The following is a 10946-nucleotide window of genomic DNA, read 5'->3' on the forward strand; positions in this document are numbered from 1 at the left end:
GGGTTCACTTATATTGTACATAAAAGTACACTAATCATAAATGCATAGCTTGTTGAATCACGAAACAGAATATTACCAGCCCCCTCCCCCCAAAAGTCCTACCTAGGTCCCTCCCCAGTAACTAGCCACTCTCCTCTCCAACAATAATATTTTAAATAACTCATTAAGCACATACATGCCACACACTGCATGTGCTACATACAATGTCTTGTTTAACTTGCTCAGGGCCTCACAACTCATAAGTGATGGTATCAGAATTTGAACCCAGGTCTGTGTGTCTCCAAGACACTTGTTCTAAGGCCATGCAGAGTTGAAGGGTGGACTCAGTCCTCCTTCATGGTCGACTGGATGTGGCAGGTGGTGGGTGGCAGTGAGGAGGAGAATGGTCTAGCAGGATTTCCTGGTTTCTGATTTGGGTGGTCTGTTGGACAGTGAGTGATGCCTTACCCAGGACACCCTGACTCCTAGAAATAATTCCAGTCTCTAATTAACATCAAGATCATTTTTAGGTTAAAAATGAGATTTTGGGCAGAGTTACAGGAATTCTTGTTTTAATCCTTTATTTGGTTTTGCTTACAACAGACTAGCTAAATGGTGAATGAGAGAACTCCTATTAACCTGAAACTGTCTTCCACTCAAAACAGTCAAACTATTAAGCTAATGAATGAGCAGCATTCCTGTTACCTTTCTATTTGTGCCCCCAGAGCCTTTTTTCAGATGGTCACTAGGTATCGTGTTATGGCAGTGAAAGCTATTAGGCAGTGGTTACAGAAAGTCTGAAAAGTAGAAAAGTCAAGCACACTGGAGGAGCCCTGGCCAATTAAGGAGAGCGAAGTCTGGTTCTGATTACTGATAATTATAGATAAGCTGGAGCCGACAGTCATTTTCTGACCACAAACTCAAATCAATCAATTAAAAGTTGAATGTAGCTGTTCCCCGGCTAATCAGCCCCAGGCACGTCAAGATGATCCATTAAGTTCTACCTCCACCGTGTCGTGGTTGCTGCATTCCATCTGCTACTCCGACAGTACATCAAATACACACCTCATTTTCTACTCTCCGACTAATCAAGAATGCTGTTAGCAGCGTCAGCCTTCCATCCACTTACTGAAATCACCCTCTTTGTACAAGAAGCCTGGTGATTGAGTCATCATTTCCTTTTTCCAAGCCGGGCATGCAAACCTAAGAAAAATAGTTCCTAGCGAGGACAAGCAATCATGGCTGAAGTATTTCACTCATGGTGTTACCTGCCCATAAAAACTGATGAAGGAGAGACTTGCAGAGGGGGGTGGCTGTGACAGTGGGGGACACAGAAGCTAGGCTGTAGAAGCTGCAGCTGATATCTCAGCTAACTAATCTCAAAAAAAGGGAGCTACTTGTGCTATTTACAATAGACAAGACATGGAAACAACCTAAATGTCCGTGGACAGATGAATGGATAAGGAAGATGTGGTGCATATATACAATGGAATACTCTCAGCCATAAAAAAGAATGAAATAATGCCATTTGCAGCAACTGGATGGATCTAGAGATGATCATACTAAGTGAAGTCAGAAAGAGAAAGACAAATAGCATATTATATGACACAAATGAACTTATCTATGAAACAGAAACAGACTCACAGACATAGAGAACAGACTTGTGGTTGCCAACGGTGGGAGAGGGATGGACTGGGAGTTTGAGATTGGTAGATGCAAACTGTTGTCTATAGGATGGATAAACAACAAGATCCTACTGTATAGCACAGGGAACTATATTCAATATCCTGTGATAAACCATAATGGGAAAGAACATATATATATGTATAACTGAATCACTTTGCTGCATGGTAGAAATTAACACAACATTGTAAATCAACATACTTCAATAAAATAAATTTTTTTAAAAAGGGAGATATTCAGGGGAAATGAGGTTTAGCTTCAAAATAAGGCATGTTGGAAGAGGGATAGTGATTCTTGATTACTTCAGGTGCATGGATTCCCAAGGAAACATATTTAAATACAATCTAATGAAGAAGGTTTTTATTTCTGAGGTTGCAAACTGGTAGCCCATAAGTTAAAAACTGCTAGCAGATGTGGCTTGCTGTACCCACAGAGTATTTCAAAGAAAATTGGAATTGGTTGCCAACATTTAAGGATCAAGGAATGGTCCAAGATTTTAGATTCTGGCTTTTTTTGAAAATTTGAACGATTCAGCAGCAGAGCCCAAACTCCCCCTGTTCTGCCTCCCATCTGGAGGCTGTTTCCTTTGGAAAGGACTCGTGCTTTCCAGCTCACCACATTCTCCACCACTTTCTTTAGACCTACATCAGCCTCCTTCACTCATTTATGTTACTTCCTGGCTCTTGCAGCTTTTTTGAGTTTGTGACCCTTACTAAATATTGAGGCACCTTATAAAGTGATGATCACTCTGCCGTTTGAAGTGTTTGAACCCAGAGTTGGAAGAACACTTGCTGGAGGTTGACCGGACAGTGTGCCCTTGGATGAAAGTGACTGGTCCCCTGCCCTGGGCACCATGCTTTTAGAAGGCCTGTGTTGGTTCTCTTCCAACTGTGCTGTACCTGTGGGAAGGGTGATCCACAGAGTCAAAGGGACAAGCCTTCCTAGACCCTAGTCCTCCAGACAGCCAGCGCCACCAGATGCTACCCCATGTTCGTCCTCCTGAGGATGGGGTGTGCCGCTGATGTGCACACACCTCGGTGTGAGAGGTGAGCAAGAGGGGTTGTTAGGAAAGATGTATTTAGTGCATCGAGATGTGGCTCGTTGGGTCAATAGACGTGCACGTGAGGACCCTTGCAATGCAGAACAAGATTGAGGGTGAGAAAAGAAGGTGAGCTGGGGGCCTCTGTACTCCTTCCCAGGGCTTTTTCTGAGCTTATATTTTAAAATTCTGTGTCCCTAAAATTCTCTCATGTTCCAGCAGGGGCATGAATCCTATGCTTGGGAAAACACTGGTTAGAGGGTGTCCTCTAGAGGGGTAAGTACATACCACTTTAAAATATGATAGCTTTTCTTGGCAAGAAGAAAGGAAAGAAGAAACACTATGTTTTAGAGCATCTCCAGGCCACTTTTATTAGTTCTTTTCCTATTTATGGAGTATTAAGTCACAGGATATGGTACTGCCCTGGCTGCTCTGAAACATATGGCCTTTAAACCCAGAGAGCCGGGTATTCTATCTCCTTTGAGCATGATTGCTTAATTCTCATGGCTTTTCTCTACTTGATCTGATCATGGGCACCTAGACTGAGCATGCTTTCATGGTTAGACTAACTCCCTTTTTAGGGTCCCCCCCACTATTAAGATCAACTACATTTTTGTTTTAGGACGAGAAGAACCATTTGCTAAAGCAGCCTGGGGTTTGCATGGTCCCCATTGCTTCTTTAAAGAGGTAACTAGTGCCCTCATTCCAGTTGTTTGCCAGATGTGTATGGATTTCTCATCTGAAGACCATCACAGAGTTGCAATGTCACCATAGTACATGCCTCCTCAATGAGAGAACTTAATTCTGGTGACTTTTGCATCATCCCTCAGGTTATATAACAAACACATTATCCTTCAAGTGGGGAAAAAAAGAAAAACCACTAAAAATCTGGTCAACTGGGCAAACAGATTTGACTAAATTTGTTTGCATCAAAATTAACTTCAGACAAATATGAGATGAATGAATTGACCAGTTACTAATTCAGTCAAATCCTGTCAAACTGGTTGGGTTTATAAACACAACTGTGGGCTATGAAGGTTACACCATCGCTTCCAGCTGCCAAAAAGGAGAGCCATGCTCCCAGTGCTTCAAAAATGCCCCATTTCAGCACTTTTCCTTTATCTGTGATCATGTTGGCTGTGCTTAAAATCACCACACCATCAAGTAAACTTCAATATTTGGCCACAAATCACAGAGTTGCAGAAACGGTAACAGCAAATGGACTCTCATCACTTTCCATAATTAGAGTAATAGAAAACAGATATCTACGAGTCCTTTCTTTGCCAACTTATCCTTGCCATCTGAGATGACCTTAGGAAGAAAATACAATCCTGCCTATGGCGGTATTGGCTTATTCATTTGTTGAAAGGATTGAAACTTGTTATGAACATACGATTTGTGTTTGGGCGTTTACCACAAGCTGCTCCTGAAAGAGACATTTCTTTTCCACTCAAAATTTTTTTAAAAAGATATTTTGCTATTATTTTCCTTGTTCATTATCATTCCAAAAGATGACCTATTTACAAAATATGTTAGGAATCACTCCAAGTATCTTTGCATTATTTTGCAGAGATGGGAAATGACTGTAAAAATCTCAAAAGATTGTGATTCCATCTCCCTTAGTTTATAGATTCTCAACCTGGGCTGCATGTTGCAATCATCTGGCAAGTTTTTTTTTTTTAACTATATGAATACAAATCACTTTATCCACCAAAGAAAACCGCCATTGATATTTTGTATATATCTTTCACAAAAGTTTCCTATCAGCTTATACACAAAATGGATTATGTTGTTATAACTGTATTTTCATTTAAAAATAGCTATTTGTTTCCATTAAAATAAATATACACGTCATTTTATTTGCTGCAAGTGGATGTAGCTTTTACTTAAATCAATTTCTATTGTCATATTTTTTTCCATTTGTCCATAATATGGGAAGTTTTTTAAAAAGATGCTTACCTCTGGGTTTCCACCTTTGAAAGTCTTATTTTATTAGTGTGGGTGTGGTGTGGGCATGAGTAGTTTTAAAAACTCCCCAGGTGATTCTAATGTTCAACAACATTTGAGAAGTACTCATTGAGTGTAGCCTGGTGCGTCTCAAACTTTAACGTACAGACAGCTGTCTTAGAGGGCTTCTTAAAACTCAGGTCCCTGGTCTGCATTCATGGAGATTCTCTAGGTCTGGGTGGGACTCAGAAATTTTATTTTCACACCAGATGCCAGGAGATGCTGCTGATAGTCAAACTTTGAGTAACACTGGTGTAGAGCCTCGTTTCTCTCTTTCTCCCCTGCATACAGAGCAGGCAAAGACCAGGGAGGAAAATGAATTGTCAGATGTGTTCACCAGCGTCTTTTAAAGGACAATCGAAATCCTATAATGGAATGCATCAGACATGTTAGATTATATTGGAGGAGGCCAGTAAACAAACTCCTGAAACCCTGTGGGATTGTTCTAATATCTGAGATATCAACCCAAAGCTTAATTTATGTAGGAAGAAAACTGGGAATGCACAAAAAGAGAAAATCTGATCGCATGGACTCTAAATTTTAAAAACACTTTTGAATCCAATGAGAACTAGAAACAGGAAGAAAATAGGACAAGATTATGAGGGACATAAGAGAGGGAAATTTTTATCATAGGAGCATGTGTGGATTTTTTCTAGGTGTATTCACACTTGGATTCTGGATCTAGAAAGATTTCAGTTTGATTTTTGTTCTGAGATTATGAGTTTTGTGACCTGACGGGGGAACAACCATCAGTTGGTCCAGGACTTTCCTGATTTGAGCACTGAAAGTCCTATATCCTGGAAAACCCATCACTCCCTTGCACACTGAGATGTTGGTCAACCCTAAAATGAGCAAGTAATTTCATCCCTCTGTAGCTCATTCTCTTTACCTATAAAATATGGATATGAATACTTATCCCAAAGAGTCGTTGAGAGGATTAAAAGCGATAAAGCATAAAGCACCCAGCACATACCTGGCTCATAGCAGAAACTGAAAAATATTGGCTTCAAGTAATAACTATTTCCTGGCCATGAGACTTTGAAATGGGAGGTTCCTTAGACCACAAACTGTGACAATTGTTTTAGTAAGTAGCTATTTTGGTCTGAGGGACTGTTTAGTTTTGACAAGGAATAATGGTTTTCTAGAATGAAGGACAGTTTCAAGCATTTGCTAGTTAATTCTTAAAGTCTTCAAGGGATGAATTTTGGGTATTTATTGAATAAGGTATGCTATGGATCTAAAATTTAAGTGTATAGGAGTTCTCTGATAAGCTTCTGCACACCGTTGCCTATTTTAAGAAAATCTGGTAGGAGAATCCGGACTTAAAGCAGATGGATTTGGCTGTGTTTGTTCACATTGTGAGAATCTTTCCTTTTATTCATCGCAGGGTTCCTTTCGCTGATGGAGTTTCTCTAGTAGCAACTTTCTGCCTTGATGCAAATACCCTGTATCTGTGCTGTCCAATAGGGTAGCTGCCAGCTGCGTGTGACTCTTGAGCATTTGAATGTGGCTATGGCAACCGGGGAATGCGATTTTAAATTTTATTTATTTTCAATTAATTTAAATTTGGAGGGCTTTCCTGTGGTTAGTGGCTGTATTGGAGGGATGGAGCCTCTAGGACATTTGATAGTGCTTATGATAGATGATTAACGGAGAAGTTAAGGAAGAATGTAGATTGAGACACCGAAAATTCTGTTTTAATTAGAATGGAGAATAAGTTATTTCTGAAATTTTTTAGTTCAATTGACAAAGATTTATTGACCAAAGGAACGCTAGTAAACAAGTTTTCAGATGGCTATCATATAACCCAGTAGCCTGGGTAAAGGACATCTAGAAGAGGCTGGAAGTCTCATGGGGTCTGAGTTCCAGTTGTGGATCTGGTCTGACCTAACCTTCTGTGGATCCTGGGGCCAACCACGTAACTGCACAGGGCCATTTTTCCCTGGGGTCCTTTAAAATCCCAACATCTTTTGAAAAGAAGGACACCTGCACATTGGAACGAATGTTTTCTAAAAGCCATTCCGATTCTAGCTTTGTCGAAAGAGTAGGGATAGAGGGAAAATTATAGTCAGATCAACCTTCTTTTCTCTGGAGAGAATCTGGGTTGACATAATTCAAATTCATAAACATTCAGTCTTTACCTACCATGAACACAGTCCCATAAAGGATGGATAAAATAAATGCTCTGTTCTTTTATTACTTACAACCCATTGGGGAGGAAGGTAAACAAGACAGCTCAGTAAGATTCAAGGCAGAATGAAATAAATGTGCAGGTAACATACAAATAATATGGGGCTGGGGCTATAAAGAGGTAGAGTTCTTCTTTCACAAGGATGTGGGCAGGGTGGGTGGGCTTTGGCCACTCAGGCCTGAAAGAAGAATCTGGTGCTTTCAACGGAGTAAGAAATTAAAGACTTGACCAGTTGGTTTAAGGGCACGGAGCCTTTGTTCATGATAGTGTTTTATTTTTTTTATCATGCTGAAACAAGTAAAAATTGACATTTCTAGAGAACAAATAGAACCACAACTTCTGCTCATTATTTACACAGCTTACTTCTTTTACGGTCGACAGTTCTAGCACATTTTTGGTGATTGTAAATTTCCCAGCCACTCCTTTCCCAAACGCACCTGCGTGAGAAGGGTATTCTAGGTGAGGAACCGTGGTAAGAAAAGACAGGGAGATATGAGTGATGATTTCTAACATGTACTCATTATCATGCAATTTCACTCAACAAAACAATTTTGAGGACCTGTGGTGAAGGCTATAATGGGATTCTACCTATACTTCATCCTGCAACCTCAAGTCAGCTGCTAATTAGACTGCGTATTTATCTTTTTCTAAGTGCCTATGGACACTCCAATGCCCCCACACAAAAAGCCAATGCAGACAACTTCTACCAAGGCTCCCTGTGCCTTCTGGTGGCTTTCCAGACCTCCCTCACGCAATTTCCTTAATTATATCTTCCACTATCCCCAGCTGTACCACTGGAGCAGCTGCCACTAATCCTAAGTAAATATTTCCTGTTCTCCTTAGATACAATTAAACCCAGCCTTTACCAAACCTTTGGCATCGAAAGCTCACACTGGTGGTGGTGCAACAGTTGTTTTTTGTCCTTGTGAATTGAGTAGAGACGAATTCTAGTCTATTCCTACTAAAGTCCTTTGTCTTGAAACAGAAGAGCCTCAGCTGACGTGTCTATAACCTTCTGGTTATGCAGAGTGAAATCGGTCCTCTTAGCAAATCACCCCTGGGAGCATTCTGCTCTCCAGGCAACAGAGAAGCATGTGGGCTTTGTGCCAACAGATGAGTGTCAGCTTTGGGGTGCCGGGTGCCGGTGGACTCGGCTAGCTTCCAGGGGCCTGGAGTTGATGAGGCCCCTCAAAGCCTTCTTCCAATGTCTGCCCTTCCAGTGGACCCTGATGGCCCAAAGCACTCATTTTCAAACTTGGCTTCTCTCAGGAATCACCTGGATGGTCTTTTGAAAAATGCTGGGGCCTGGACCCACTCCAAGAGATCTGATTTAATTGGTCATGGAGGTGACCGTGGGCACTAGGATGCTTAAACAGCCTCCAGGGGATTCTAATGGCAACAAAACGTGAGATCTACAGGCCAAAATGAACTCCCTTCACACGCCTCCCTCCTGTCTCTTTGGCTGGGTGAATTTTTTCCATGTTGCTGTTCCCTCTGATTGTCAGCAAGACCAAGGTGGAAGAGACTGGGCTTCAGACCTTGGTTGTTGGCTTGGCTCTGCTTCTAACTGCACAGCTAGCCCAGAGGAAAGAATATGTAAATATACATCCCACCCCTCCAAGCCTAAGCTCCACTTTCCTCTGCTTTGACTACTCACAGTGCTTCATGAGAACTTAAGAAGCACGTTTAGATCAAACAGACTTCCAAGGTGGCAGAGGTGGCAATGTTTCCCCAGCTCCCAAGTGCAGCTGCCACCATTTAATCTTGAACGAATCATCAGGAGAGGGTACTGCTTGGTGGCAGCTTCATTTCTGTGCAGGCTGAACTGAGCTGGGGCACTGCCTGCAGGACCAAGAAGCCTTGGTGTAACCCATCGGGGCCTTTTCTTTGCAGTCTTGCAGTCCCTTCTTGGAGGCCTAGTTGTGCTTTGAAGTCAACTTTCAGAGGCCCTTTACTTTACCCCTTATCAATATGGAGGCAGTCAGTCCAGTGAGGTGTGTAAATCTGGACTGGGTGCAAGCACTGAGACACTGGTTTTCAGTAGCCCTGGGCAGTCTCTGTTCTACCATATCTCACAGGCCAACAGACAGCCCTTGGAAAGTTCACTGTAAAGAGAGAGACGTCCAGTGGCTGCAGACTGGCAATTCTCTCGGTGGCAGCTCATCCATCATTTCGACTTTGTTCCATTTACAATAAGCACATTCAATTTATACTTTAATTAAGAAGCTGAAAAGCACATGATGAGGCAGAAATACAGCACATGTGAGTCCTGGGTAAAATCTATGTGCCCTTGACAACAACGGCAACTTGAGTATTTGGTTTTGCCTAGCCGTCCCATGCATGGAGTAAGGCAATCATTTTGGGAATCACAGGTGGTAACTGTTGGACCTGAGTGGTCCATCTCTCATGGAGTCTGAGCTATCAGTCAGTCAACAACATTTATCGAACTCCCACTCTTTGTGGAGCTGTGGAAAGCTTCAGAGTAAGTCAACAACATGTGCATTAAGGTACACCCTGATTCCTGTGAGCCACTGTGTGTGGGTGTTTGTTCTCCCTTAAACATATATGAAGTGAAACTATAAAGCCTCATGAATCCACTAATTTAGCTAACAGCTTTTGAGTCTCTACTAGTGCAAGTCACTGCTAGCTATGGAGGGAGAAACAGAAATGAACAAGACAGTCTTTATATCCACAGACCTTACATGATAGCAAACTAGGGGAAGGGGGAAGGCAAGTCAAATTTAGCAAAAGTGTAGTATTTACCATGCGTGTTCTGGGCACTTTACATTCTTTAGTTCATTTAAATCTCACAGTAACCCTTTGAAGTGGATATTTTCCATTCACCCCCTTCTTCCAATTGAGTGCTTGAGGAGTTTGAAGCTGAGAGGTTGAATAACTTAACCGAGGTCACCAGCTGGTAAGGGGTGGAAATGAGTCTGACCTCCTCTCTTCTGTTAGTGCTTCAATCCTGTGCTTCCTAGGGGCATCCTAAGAAAGGCAGAGAGAAAGGAAGGGCATGAAGAGGAGGGAGCCACTGACTCTAGTTGCAGGAATTATGGAAGGCTTTGCTATAGATCAAGGACCCCAAACTCTTTGAACTCTCGTTCATTGTTGATTAGGTAACCCTAGAAATGCCTAATGTGAAACGAGGGGTCTTACAAAAGAGAGTAGAAAAGAATGAAGAAAGAAGGTGAGAGAAAGGGAAAATCAGAAATCTGAGACAGATACGGCATGTTGAAAGCTGGCTGGCAGTACCTGCCACCGGTGTGCTCTCCCACTGAAGTTCCGTAGCCTTCCCCAGGATTTTCCCCTTCCCCACTAAAACCCACTCTTAATCTTTTAGATCAGTTTACCAAACACTCTAATGATAAGGCTGATGATGAAACCCCTTTGCTGAGTATCCTGGAGGAGCATGGGAGAGTGTTTTGGATGCCTTCTCCTTCTCAGATCTTTGAAGATAGAATCTAAGAATTCCCCACCAGGGAGGTCCCCCGCCCTGCCTTCAGGAGCTCACAGAAATACACCAGGACCAAGAAAAACCCCTAGAGTTTCTCAAGATGAATTCACTACCGTCCATAACTGCCATGTTGGAAAACGTAGAACCCCTTCTTGGTTGCGTTCTTTGGTTTGGCTTGGAGTCCTAATGTCTTTTCATGGCCCTTGCACAAGTTAAAAAATAAAAATATATCTTGAATGGCAGTTTCCATTTATAATTAGCCAAGATGATCTAAACCCTCCAGCGTCCCCCCGTCGCATTTTTCTTAGAGCAAAGCCAAAACCTTCGCAATGGCTGACTTGCTCTATATGCCTTTGCACCTCCTTCCTACTCCCTTGCCGCACCACACCATTCCATTTCCAGCCTCATCTTTTATTGCTTTGCTCTCTGCTCTCTGGCCTCATTTCTATTCCATGCATATGCCAGGCATGCTCCTGCCTTGGGGCCTTCGCACTCGCTCTTGCCTCTCCTGGAACATTTCTACTCCAAAAATCTATGTAACTCTTTCAGTCCCCTTACCTTCCTCAGGGCGGGGGGGGGGGGGGTTCCCC

This window comes from Neophocaena asiaeorientalis, unplaced genomic scaffold, assembly GCF_003031525.2.
Source record: "Neophocaena asiaeorientalis asiaeorientalis breed wild unplaced genomic scaffold, Neophocaena_asiaeorientalis_V1.1 scaffold430, whole genome shotgun sequence".
NCBI lineage: Eukaryota > Metazoa > Chordata > Mammalia > Artiodactyla > Phocoenidae > Neophocaena > Neophocaena asiaeorientalis.